Genomic DNA, 14,108 nt, shown 5'->3' on the forward strand with positions numbered 1-14,108 from the left:
TTTTCTTGCTGCTTCCAAAGGGCTGAAAACTACCACAAGAACAAACCTAACTGACTTCAACGGGAGTCTCACTCTCTTTGCTCAAAGTTTCCATTTAGACCAACCACTACTTTCTCTACTGAGGAAACAGATCATACTGTGAAGACGATTAGAGAAGTATAAATATTTTAAGGAAGAATATCATTAAACTCAGCTGTGTCCCATTAGATCTTATGTACCTTCTACGTTTTGTACACTACACTAGGTTCTGTGGAGAATGTATTAGAAGATGAGAGGAATGTTCACCAGTGACTTGGAGAGAAATTAAAGAAGCACATTACGCACGGGGTGCTGAGGTGTGAACCCGTATGTGAAGGGAGGGGAGTATTGGCAAAGACTGAGGAACAGATAAAATCTCATTTAGGTCAGGCTCTATGTGATGAGTAGGGATGGAAGGAGCAACAAAATGAGAAAATTAGAGAGTCAAGGGTAGTGTGCAGAATGTGCGTGTGTGTGGTGTCTGAGGATGGGAGGAAGGAAGGAGACTGAGGAGTGGGCCTTGCGGGGTATGCTGGGGAGCTCAGACCGGGAACGTCAAATGAAGCTTAGAGGGCGGGCAGAGGCCTTTGTACTGACTTCATTGTCTTCACCTTGATTCTGGTCCACGCTCAAATCTCTGTAACCTATAGTCACACAGACAGCAAGGCAAGGGTTTTCTTCTTATGGCTGGGAAAGCATTATCTGCTCGGTCTTCTATTCACAAACATCAGGTCTGAGATTATACCTTGCTTTAAAGCTCTGAGCCATCTTGGCAATAGGCCTTTAGGACTGTCCTCACTTCTAACATGGCATTTGATGTCTTTTTTGTTTTTTTTTGTGCTAGACCCCATCAAACAGGGCTCAGTAGTTGGAAGGCTTCATCCTTGTCCAGGGTCAGCTCATTCATCCTCTTTCTAACTTGATAAGCTATGGTATGAAAAGTTGGGAAATAGTAATCCAGGAATAAGAATAAATAACCATGATATTGATAGCAATCTTAACCTTAAGTAGGTAAACCTTATTTGTTTTCCTCTCTTATAGGTCAATTTCTTTCATTGGTATTTATAGAATGTACTTTGAAAGGAGATAAAAAATAAAATATAAACATTGATTTTATATTAATAGTCTAAGATCTGCTAGAAGCCTAAAAATAACTTTATAAAAATTCTAAATACATAGCCATAATATTTTTAAAAGCTTGAAGCTATTTTAAAGCCATCATAATTTGAGTAATTCTGAAATAAAATGGCAAAGCTTATTGCAAAGGTGAATTATGTTGAACTCAGTTTAGCATTGCACAGTTGTTATACATTTAGCTTCTAATAGTCAAGGGTTCAGAAGGATTCTATTTTATTGGACCCAGCATTATTTTATCTTCCCATAAATCCTGAGCAAGTATTAATGTAGCAGAAATATTGTCAAGGAGTCAAACATTGAATCCAACAGAACACTTGAATATCCCAAAGAGAAAAAGGTGTTCACAGTTTCAGGCATTTTCCTATCTGCTTATAATCTTTTAGCTAATTCAACATGATGGTATTTTAGAGTAAATGTGCTCATCACATTGATAGATTAAAAATTCACCATGCCATTTAGATTCTGAAAGATGTAGGGAAATTTTGAATTATAGTTTCCTTAGATAGATTAAGAAGCCATCAGGCCTTTTGGAGTCTGAAGGATGGAAAATTTTGAATACTTCTAAAATGTTTTCATTTTAATGAAGATCTTCAATGGCAATAACAGCATATACAACATTTATCTTTTTTGTACTTGCAAAAGAAATAGATCTTTATTGAAGAAAATGTGTATAATTTAGAAAATGATATGAAGAAAATAAGATAATTTACTCTTTTTATAGATTTGCTTTTGACTATGAACTGTATAAGTTAGTACCACAGATTTAAGCATGAGAGACATAGTGTAAGTCTTTGAGAAGTTAATTATCTCTCAGATAAGTGAACTAACACTTGAAATAAAGCATGTAATAATAGTATAATACAGAGTGCGGGATGCCAAAGTAGGATACCACCAGGGAAGCTATGAGGTGGAGCCCAGTGGGATGGTAGTGATGTGAGTGGACACCTGAAGGGTGAGCGAGAGGAGGAACGAGAGTTGAGCATTTCAGGTAGGGTGGGCAGAACATCTGAAGACCTTCATGAGAAAGAGCATGACAAAATTGAGGAAGACTAGGGAGTCCAACTGATCAGTTAAGATTCTTGATACTTTTGCATATATTATTCCTATCTCTTTTGAAAGATGTGTTGAAATATATTTGAACACACTTTGGATCTTACACTTTTTTACCTACTTTATTCACTTTGTCATAAACTGTGTTTATTGGCCCACATCACTGAAATTCTCTTATGTTAAATGGTAGCACAATTATCTGTGCAACTACAATCCCATAATTAATCATTCTCCTATCATTGAACATACTGTGTCTAATTTTTTTCTGTTATAAAAGAGAATATTTTGATAGATGTTTTATGCACATTTCTGATTATTTCCATCATATCCTTTGTATTGTGGATTTCAAACAAACAACCCAATCCCCAATTAAACACTTCCTAACATGAATTAGTATCTTTAAGATCTTTATTGAGCAGCATTTATTGAAAAATCTCAAAGTGGGACACAGACAAATTGCCCTCAGCAGACATGAGCTGACTTGGAGCCACACTGTAAGGCCTACGTATTTGAATATTATGACACATTCCCTCACCAAAGCCTGCTCCATGGCTCAGTGGTCTCTAGCTATATCCTAAAAAAAATCCTGGAGTTGGACTTCAGGGCAAGTTTGAAGCAATTTTAGTCTTCGAATCACATTTTTAAAAATAAGCAATTCAGTAGCATTTGCAAAATGCAGAAATCTTGACTCCTTGCCAAATTCCAGTATTTTGCTGTAATACCATGCACTGGTGGTCATCTCTGCAGCCGGGCACTTGGCACTGTTTAGAACTTGAACTGGTTCACTGGGTAAGGTTTTGTGTAAAGGACCTTCATACACAAAAAAGGAGTAAGTTGAAGGAAATAAAAGAGTCGGCTACAGCATTACATATCTCAGATTTTAAAAAGGAAAAGAAGGAGCACTGAATTTGAAGTCAGAAGCCCAGTGCTGGTCTTCCTCCCTCCTCAGAATATAAGTTGCTTGAAGTCAGGGGGCAGGATCTGTCATCTCTGTGTCCCTATGTTGCTATGAGTGCCCAGCAGATGGCACTCAGTACAGTCGAACTGCGTGAATGAATGAATGGGTGAATGTGGTTTACAGCAGTGTGGATATAGTTCTTATAAGCCTACCAACCTAAGAGGGGATATTTCCATGGGGGTAGAAGGGGTACTCACCCCAACAATATCGCCACCCCTTTGTTCAGGGACAGGTATGTGCAACTTAGTTTTTAATCTCTTAAAATATCTTTAGGGAATGAGCTTTGAATAAATACAAGAGTTGTGTACACAATTTTGTCTTTTGTGTGTCTCTTTGAAGGGTGGTTTTTCATTAGTGCTATTGCAACTAAGTCTTGTAACTTGAGAAGAAATAGAGCATCCTAACTTGCCATCCTGGGCATGGGCTTAGTATCAGGCTGCAGAGAAGACTATTCCCAAATAGTAAACATTTTCCTCAAAATGAAGACACATTTCAGATGGAGGCAATACTGCAATCCTGCCCTTTTGAGATTTTTGTCTAAGAGAGAAAACTTGATTATAAACATCAGGTATTTGGAAGAGAAGTAGTGAAAACCATTAAAGGAAAAGTGAAAGGAAAATAAATCATAGACCTACAGGAGTCTTAGAATAAAGATTTGGTGATAGACATTTTACAAACCAAGGCAGCGTGGGAGGTCTTCAATTTATATTTTTAAATGTGAGCAGATGGGCTGAGCATTCTTATAGAAAATGGATGTGTGTGTCTATGTGATGAAAATGTAGTTCATGAAGGCTGTTCCTTTGCAGGTGGGAATAATATGAGCTTACTCACTTTGCAGTGATAGGAGCACTAAAATCAAATCCCCAAAATATTTCACATATGGTGACCCAATTCTTATTTTCTTATTAATTGCCTGGAAAGTTGTTCTTTCTTTACATTTGACAATTTGAGTGAAAAGGTAGTATTTTCAAAAGAAAGCTGAATGCCAAGCATGCCAAGCATGTTATAGCAGAACTCCATTGTGTGGTTCGAATGGTACTGATGTCATGGGAATTAAGAGGGGCAATAGGTGAAGGCATACGTCCTGCTGCAGATCAACTTTGGGAGACAAAATTTCCTGGGAATTAAGGAAGAAGAGCAATTAATAAGTATGTCTCTCATGTATGTGTAGATTGCACATCATTGGTAGGTTTCCTTGAAGGATGATAGAGGATTAAGAATACAGACTCTGGATACAAAAAGCTTGAGTTCAAACCCTGTCTCTGCTACTTCCTAGCTGTGACCTTAGGCAAATCACTTAATCTTCCTGTGCTTCAATTCCCTCCCTAAGAAAATGAAGAGATCAGGCAGGAGGAAAATTGGACTCATTGACAGGCACCTTTGCGAGAATTAGATGGTGACTGCAGCCATGAAATTAAAAGATGCTTACTCCTTGGAAGGAAAGTTATGACCAACCTAGATAGCATATTGAAAAGCAGAGACATTACTTTGCCAACAAAGGTCCATCTAGTCAAGGCTATGGTTTTTCCTGTGGTCATGTATGGATGCGAGAGTTGGACTGTGAAGAAGGCTGAGCACCGAAGAATTGATGCTTTTGAACTGTGGTGTTGGAGAGGACTCTTGAGAGTCCCTTGGACTGCAAGGAGATCCAACCAGTCCATTCTGAAGGAGATCAGCCCTGGGATTTCTTTGGAAGGAATGATGCTAAAGCTGAAACTCCAGTACTTTGGCCACCTCATGTGAAGAGTTGACTCATCGGAAAAGACTCTGATGCTGGGAGGGATTGGGGGCAGGAGGAGAAGGGGACGACAGAGGATGAGATGGCTGGATGGCATCACTGACTTGATGGACGTGAGTCTGAGTGAACTCCGGGAGTTGGTGATGGACAGGGAGGCCTGGCGTGCTGCGATTCATGGGGTCACAGAGAGTTGGACACGACTGAGTGACTGATCTGATATATATATATATATATATACACACACACACACTATATAATTAAATTAAATTAGTATATAATACGTATATACACACACACGCACACGCACGCACATATATAATCATGCATCCTCAGTCGCTTCAGTTGTGTCTGACTCTTTGTGACCCCGTGGACTGTAGCCAACCAGGCTCCTCTGTCCATGGGGATTCTCCAGGCAAGAATACTGGAGTGGGTTGCCATACCCTCCTCCAAGGGATCTTCCCGACCTGGGAGTCTTCCCGATCTTTATATATATAAAGAGTTTAGAGCAGTTCCTGGCACACTGTAATTGCTATGAATATATGGTGAGTGCCTTTATTATTACCTGTTATTAATCTGATACAACACAGGTAACCAGAGTCTTATTTTCTTTTTTAGGCAAATGTACTAAAAAGATATTTTGTTTTCGTAGACCATGACTGTTCTTCATGAGGTGAATGCACAGTGTTGCTATTTTCAAATATACTTTGTCTCCCCTCACCTCCGGTAACTCATTTTATCAGACCTTACTCTCTGCCTGCACCTTCTTTCAGAACCAAACATATTTACCTACATGTACCACTTGTCATGGAAAAAGAAACGTTTTTTTAAAAAATTAAAGCATATCTTTAGGGATTTACCTAACCACCCCACACTAGGATTTTAAGATTTTTTGAATACGGCATGTTATTCAACCTACAACTACAATTCAAGTACCTACTATTTGCCAGTACTGTGCATGTCACTGTGAGGTTAGAAAGATGAATAAATCAGTTATTATTAGAGAGATTAAAATTCAGTGGGGTTAGATCTATGTTAGATCATTTGATAAGCTTCAGTCGCTTCCTCCATATTCCTTTAGTCTTGGTCTGTCTCCATTTACAATTCCTAGTTTTTAAATGAGTCCCTCTATGCCATATGGCAACATTTCCTCTTCCTTTGTTCTCTGTCTCAGCTTTTTTTTTTTAATTTATTAAAGTCTGTTCCAGCTTCATCTCTTTGGCATTGCCAAAAGGCACGTAGTTCTCCAGGTAAATCTGTCAGGATCGTGTTCCACTTTGTGAACAATACCCTTTGTGAGGATTTTGCTGCTGGAGTTGAAATCAACAGGACAGTGGGCCAAATATTTAGGAAATCGTGCACAATGACTGTTAGAACTATTTTTTCCCTTAAAAACATAGTTCCTTTTCCTGCACTAAGAACAGCAGTGTATGTCCACAGTTCAAATAAAATATAAAATAGAATAAAGAAACAAACAAACAAAAAAAGACACTTATAGTCTTAACACCAGAAAGATCCTGGCTACCATTCATATTCGGGTAAATTCTTTCTCTTGCTGTGTCACCTAACAGATTTGGGACTAAACCGTTGTTCTTTTCTGCCTTTCAAGCCTGTTATTAAAATGTGAGCACTTTCCCCATGTCATTAACTGCTCTTAAAGGCTCCATCTGATGCATTTTATTATGATTTAATTAATCATTCTCTTTTTATAAGCAGAGGCCATAGTACTCAAATAATACATCGACCTGGTTTCCCCTCGGTACCTTATAAAATGTTACTCTTTGAGTCACAAAGTACTTCCTTATCACATATTCTTCTCCAATCAGTCTCTCTTCTTAAACATTTGAATATTACATAAAATGTACAAGACTTAGGGTCAGCTGTTCTAATGCTGAGTGTGTTGTGTGGTATTCAGCAAGTCGCCTCCTCTGATTTACCTTCAGGTCTCTCATCTGTGAGATGGAGTAACGTCCCCTTCCTTGGTTACAATGCAGTTGCTCTGCAGATGAAATGAGATGGTGAATATGAAATTGTTTTACAAATTAGAAAACTAGGGATTCTTCTTTCCCTGCACTCGACTTCTGTAACCCAAACCCAAAGGCAACAGTGATTCTTTTTCTTTTCTCCTTTTTAGCAGAGAAAGGCTGCATTAAGGTGCTGAGAAAGAGCATTATTCAACTACCTGAACTCCCAAAGGATTTATTAATGTTTAACCTCAACTCACCCCTTCCCACAGTGACCTGATTTATCTGACTATTTAAAACTAAGGTTACTCAGATGGTGAAAGTACAATCTCAAATGTCCATTAGGAAGAGCAAATCTATTGATGAAAGAAAACCTTAGTTATTTCTTTTCAGTGACCTTCCTTATCCTTATCATAAATATAACCTTATAGTATTAACAATATTATTAACATAATGATTATAATGTATTAAGTACCTACAAAGTGGCATCTAGGTGCTTCATAAAGCAGTTTAAATCTTAACAGTCCTGCAAATTATATGTTGGAGTGTAAAGTCTATCATTAGGCCAAATCAGTTAGAAAAGCAATCTAGACAAGATCTTAACTATGTGCTGTGCTAAGTCACTTCAGTCGTTTCCAACTCTTTGTGACCTTGTGGGCCGTAGCTCACCAGGCTCCTCTGTCCATGGGATTCTCCAGGTAAGGGTGCTAGAATGGGTTGCCATGCCATCCTCCAGGGGATCTTCCCTACCCAGGGATTGAAACCTGCATCTCTTATGTCTCCTGCATTGGCAGGCAGGTTCTTTATCCGGGAAGTCTCTATCTTAACTGTAAGTGTTAGTTCTCAGTTGTGTCTGACACTTTGTGACTCATGGACTGTAGCCCACCAGGCTCCTCTGTCCATGGGATTTTCCAGGCAAGAATACTGGAGTGGGTTACCATTTCCTCCTCCAGGGGATCTTCCCAACCCAGGGACCGAACCCACATCTCCTGTGTCTCCTGCATTGCAGGTGGATTCTCTTACCTATTGAGACATCGGGGAAGCCATGTATCTTAACTATATCAGTCTTAATTAGTAAGGAAGTAGGCTTAAGAGGAGATACCAAAGACATATCTAATGACCAAGAAACAAAAGAAAACGGAAAAACAAATTCTCCAACATAGGCGCCCTCTAGTGGGAAGCAGAGAGCAAGAGACTTCAGATCCCTCCATGTGTCTGCTCCAGCCCTTCTCCCATTGGGCTGCGAGTATTGGCTAAGGGAACATTGACACATAAGGGAACAAAGGTTCGTCTAGTCAAGGCTATGGTTTTTCCTGTGGTCATGAATGGAGGTGAGAGTTGAACTGTGAAGAAGGCTGAGCGCCGAAGAATTGATGCTTTTGAACTGAGGTGTTGGAGAAGACTCTTGAGAATCCCTTGGACTGCAAGGAGATCCAACCAGTCCATTCTGAAGGAGATCAGCCCTGGGTGTTCTTTGGAAGGAATGATGCTAAAGCTGAAACTCCAGTACTTTGGCCACCTCATGCGAAAAGTTGACTCGTTGGAAAAGACTCTGATGCTGGGAGGGATTGGGGACAAGAGGAGAAGGGGATGACAGAGGATGAGATGGCTGGATGGCATCACTGACTCGATGGACATGAGTCCTAGTGAACTCCGAGAGTTGGTGATGGACAGGGAGGCCTGGCATGCTGTGATTCATCGGGTCGCAAAGAGTTGGACACGACTGAGCGACTGATCTGAAGGGAACATCCTCCATCCCAAAATTGAGTGCAGCAGGCCAGAGCCAACATCTTGATCACTTTTTTACATTAAATTTTTAAAGCTCTGTAAAGGTATAATTGATATATTTTAAATGATGCAAGTTTTGACATGAACCCATCCCAGCAATAAAATAAATGAATGTAACAATCATACCCCCATTCCCATTTGAACTTCTTCACCTCTTTGCCTCCAGCCCACCCCTAGGTAATCACTGTCTGCTTTCTGTCATTATTGCTTAGCTCACTTTTCTAGAATTTCATGCAAATGATATAATACAGAAAGTACTTTCTGTGTGTGTTTGTGTGTAGCTTGTTTCACTCAAGATAATTATTTTCAAATTTTAAGTATGTCTTATGTATCAATTGTTGTTGTTTAGTTGCCAAGTTAGTGTCTGACTCTTGAAATCCCATGATTCTTCTGTGCATAGGATTTTCCAGGCAAGAATACTGGAGTGGGTTGCCATTTCCTCTTCCAGGGGATCTTCCCAACCCAGGGATTGAACCTGTGTCTCTTGTGTCTCCTGCATTGGCAGGTGGATTATTTACCACTAGAACCACCTGGCAAGTCCAAAATATGTATTATTTACATATAAAGACTTATTAGAAGGAAGTGGCTCATGTCATTATGGAGGCTGACAAGTCTAAAATCTATACAACTAATGTCTCAGTTCAAGTCCAAAGACTAGAAGTTCCTGTAGTACAAGAAGGGCCAGAGTTTCAGTTCAAAAGATGTCTGACAGAACTCTCTTACTGTCAGTGGGATGATGGGTGTTTTATTCTCCTCTGGCCTTCAACTGACTGGATGAGGCCCAGCCGCACTGGACAGGACAATCTGCTTTCCTCAGTCTACCAACTGAAACGTTAACCTCATTCAGAAACATCCTCACAGAATACCCAAATAATATTTGAACAAATATCTGGGAACCCTGTAACCCAGTCAAGTTGACACATAAAATTAACTATCACAGGTATATTGATTATGCTTTTTTTTTTTTTCTGTTAAACTGCACAAGTAACCACCATCACCCCTCTTCCCCAAATTCTGCTTAAGGCCAGTCCAAAGTATGTTCCATAAGCACTTGGGAATGAGAACCCTTTCCTAAAATAAATGAGCATCTTCCCCAAATCACCTTCTTACATGTGACCACTGAATGTAGAATGAAACTCTTTAGTATAGACCTTTGTTTATCACTCAGACCTGGGCTGATCCAAGTATCAAAAAAAATCTTTGAAAACGCTGTTTCTTTGTTCCTAGAGCTATACATCATCATCCTTCCCTCCCACACTCTTTTTCTTCTTCTAATATGTATTAAGTATCTGTTCTCTGTAAGGGCTTCCTAGGTGGTACTAGTAGTAAAAAGTCTGCCTGCTAACTTGGGACATGTAGTCGACGCAGGTTTGACCCGTGGGTCGGGAAGATCCCCTGGAGCAGGGCAGGGCAAACCACTCCAATATTGTTGCCTGGAAAATCCCCATGGAGAGAGGAGCCTGGTGGGCTATAGTCTATAGGGTTGCACAGAGTTGGACCCGACTGAAGCAACTTAGTACAGCATAGCACATTCTGTGTAAAGTAATACAACTATTAAATGATCCTTATTTTTTCTCTGTAGGCTTTTAAAGTGTTTTATAAAGTGTCATTTTGCTCTAAGTGATTCCCCCTGGATTTTTTATTATGTATAAAAAATTGAAATTATTGTTGTGAATCGCTGTGTTGAGCTATGGTGTTCTTTTACAGCTCTTACTAAGACTGTCTTGTAGAGAATTTCTAAAGTAATCAAGAGGTCAATTTGTAGCATTATGTTTCTACCTATTTAGACTGAAAGAATGGTGTTCATTGGTGTAAAATTTTAGCAAAGAATCCTTGAGTTTCAATACAGAGGTTGAAATACCATAAGCTTGTATAGAATGCAAGATGTGTACTTATTTGGATTTTGTTGAGCATTATAAAACTTGTCACTCTTACATGCTGCATTTTCCTGTATTATGTCCTTATGATGAGTTCTAGCACTGGTTTTCTCTCCTAAATCAACTGGAAACTCATCAGCACCATTAATAACAAAACGTATATAGAAATTGCATCTGTCTGTGATCATGGTGGATTTTCCAGCTAGAAGAGTTTCTCAAAAGGGCTTCCTGAAGATCACCTGGGCACTCAAGGCAGAGAATTTAATCAAGGGTTGAAGACCAAGAATTATTTAGAGAAGATTGTTAGATACATGATCTGGGAGGAAGGAAGACAGAAAAGAGCTCATATTCTGCAATGCAAACATCTCTTTCAAGAAGGAAGGAAAACTAAAGGAGAAGAAAAATAGGAGCCACATTTATTAATAACTTCCATTTGGGATCTAGATTACTATCAATATATGTGAGGGTTCTGAAGAGTCTCAGTTTCCTTACTCATCCTCATTATTTTTGTTACATACAAAAATACATTACATTTGTTCCATAAATTATCTATCATATTCTAGGCATTGTGGATAACTCAGTGTATAAGAAAGATTGTAAAGACCAGTAAGGACATTACAACAGAATGTAAAGAAAATAATAGTACTGAGGAACACGGGGGTCCAGAGAGAGTTCTGAGGAGGGAGATGACCCGTGGATGGAAGCGCTCCAGGAAGACCGCTGTGGGGCGTGGGCAGGGGACGCGATAGCTTGAACCAGGTTGAGGAGGGTGGAGCCCTGGGGCTGCTGTTAAGGAGGGTAGTGACCTGGCCTTGGGTGAGGGCGAAGAAGCGACTCGGGTTGGCTGATGTCGAAGAACTAATGCGGGATCGCGCAGGAACTGAGCTGCTGCCCTTGTGGAGCAACCCCGGAACAGGGAGCAGATTCGGAGCAGAATCAGGATGTGACAGATTTTTAATAAGGCCCCGAGAGCCCCACCGAGATGTCTACGCTCTAACACGGTGGCTACTGAAAGCTGTCGCCTTCTTGGCTGCGAAGCCGAAGTCCGGAGCGCGTCGCAGGGACCCGCGCAGTCCGGTCCCGCGGTGTCTCCGCCTGTTGATGCCGCGCGGCCCGCGGGCTCGGATGCTCGGCGCTCTGCCCTGGCAGCGATCCCAGAGACGCATGAGTCAGTTTTGCGCTGAACCTCGGCATAATGGAGGAAGGTGCTATTTTGGGATAACAGGCATATGATCAGCTCTTTTTTTGGGCAGATCTCACAGGCCGCGATGTTTGCAAAAAGAGTGACTTTCCCGAATGCCTCGCTTTCTGCTTCAGCACAGAAAACAGTTTCACGTAGTCATTGTTGCCGCTTCTGCAGAAAGGGTTTCACATTGACATTGACAGCCCATTGTGTTAACAACAGCAATAGCTCAGAGCAGTTTAACGAAAGATATTTATGTGTGGCTAATAAGTTACATTCCTTTTTTTCCCCCTTCCCATGGTGAAAGGAAAGCGGAGCCTAATCTGGAAGGTGTGGACAGGCTCTGAAGCATGGAAGCTTAATGGAATCAGGGAACCCTAAATAAATAGAGCTCCCCGACTGCCCCCCTCCCCTTTCCTTTACTAAGTCCTTTGCTTTTCTAGCTTTCCCCCATGCCAAAAAAGGGAGCCTAGGAAGGGATGTGTTAGTATTACAACTAGCTTACGTTCCTTTTCTTACACATATTCTTACTACAACTTACAGTAAATATATATTTCTTTGGTAATAAGCCAAAACGGATAAAAAGTATTTCATAAAAAACAAAAATTGTGTGTGTGTATGTGTGGCTTGGTTTCTAGGACTGTGAAGTTTGGGTACCTTCATCCTGTTCGGTGTAGACAATATGCATTCATTGGATCTTATTTCCAGATGTTGCCCACTCTAGTGTGTTTTCTGTTTCATAAATTTAGCCAACTGTAGTCAGGAAAATCTTTTGGATTCTGCCTTGAATTAAGTGGAGAGATCAAAGGTGACTACAATGAACTTTCTACCCTCCGGACATTTTAAACCTCTGTATTCCAGACTGGTTGCTCCATCGTACATTATTTTTTTCTTGTTTCTTTTTCTTTTTTTCCCTCTCCTGGTAATTTCATCAGTCATATGATTTGGACTATCACTTTTGCATTTTTTTTTTTGCCCAAATATTTACCTATAACTAAAACCTTTTAAAATAAATTTAAGATGCATATGCCTAAGTGTCTGCTGGAGCTCTTCACTTGAATTTTCATAGGAATCTCAAATTCAACATGTTCAGATTTGAATCACTTACATAAGTCCCTATCCCCACTGAAAACAGAAACAAGCACCACTGGCCTGATACTTGACTTAATCCCCGTCCTGTTAAATGGCACTTCTGTTCTCCTAGTTGTGCAAGCCAGGACCCAACTCATCATGTTTGTCCCTCCTTCCCTTTTCATTATTCTTTTTATTCTATTTACCCTTTATTTTCATCATCACATATTTATTAAAACCTCTCTACTCTGACTCTTAGTGGCCTTTGGATCTGCTGCCCCCTTACAGTTCCCAGAATAGGCACTGTCCGAAAGCTGTCATAACAATTGGAGTGGAACTCACATCCTCAGTTTTGTCCCTCATCTGTCACTGTTTCCAGATGTATTTCTAAAATACACATAGGATGTGTGTTCTCCCTGTTCAGTTCAGTTCAGTTCAGTCGCTCAGTCGTGTCCGACTCTTTGCAACCCCATGAATAGCAGCACGCCAGGCCTCCCTGTCCATTACCATCTCCCGGAGTTCATTCAAACTCATGTCCATCGAGTCAGTGATGCCATCCAGCCATCTCATCCTCTGTCGTCCCCTTTTCCTCCTGCCCCCAATCCCTCCCAGCATCAGAGTCTTTTCCAATGAGTCAACTCTTCGCATGAGGTGGCCAAAGTACTGGAGTTTCAGCTTTAGCATCATTCCTTCCAAAGAACACCCAGGACTGATCTCCTTTAGAATGGACTGGTTGGATCTCCTTGCAGTCCAAGGGACTCTCAAGAGTTCTCCAACACCACAGTTCAAAACCATCAATTCTTCGGCGCTCAGCTTTCTTCACAGTCCAACTCTCACATCCATACATGACCACTGGAAAAACCATAGCCTTGTTACAACCTTTCAATAACCTCCCCATTACTATTGGGATGAAGTCCAAATCATTTGGACATGGCATATGTATTTCCCAGTAAAGAAAAGTGTGAAGTCTGAAGTCAGACCCATCTGAGTTCAAGTTCTGCTTCTGCCAGTTGCCAGCTGTGTGACCTTGAGTAACTTCTCTGTTTCTGTCTCCACATTTGTGAAATGAGAATAATAGTAGCTACCTGTAGTAAGCTGCTTGTGTTTCCCAGTACCTGCTTCTCTTATAATTCTGGATGTTACATTTCTTTCTTTTCTGAAGTTAGGTGTGCTGAAGTGACCTGCAGAACCTGGGGAAAAAAAAGCAGAAGTGGTGTGTGTTACCTCCGTGTAGAGGCATTCAGTTCCTGGGATCAGACTCTCCAGCCCACTTTTTCCTTTGGCAAATGTGAGGACACGTGTTGATATGAAGGTGCTATGAGAATTA

The 14,108-nt window shown here is 40.5% G+C and overlaps 1 protein-coding gene and 1 non-coding gene across 2 annotated transcripts in view; both read left to right on the forward strand.

The window, feature by feature from the left end:
* The window catches only part of FGF12 (fibroblast growth factor 12), a 612,490-nt gene that overhangs the window by 142,347 nt on the left and 456,035 nt on the right, over positions 1–14,108 (forward strand). The window lies entirely within an intron of this gene.
* Positions 11,588–11,667, forward strand: MIR10182 (microRNA mir-10182). Its single transcript, NR_162219.1, has one exon. It is a non-coding gene; the product is annotated as a microRNA mir-10182 (primary transcript).

This window comes from Bos taurus, chromosome 1, assembly GCF_002263795.3.
Source record: "Bos taurus isolate L1 Dominette 01449 registration number 42190680 breed Hereford chromosome 1, ARS-UCD2.0, whole genome shotgun sequence".
Classification (NCBI taxonomy): domain Eukaryota; kingdom Metazoa; phylum Chordata; class Mammalia; order Artiodactyla; family Bovidae; genus Bos; species Bos taurus.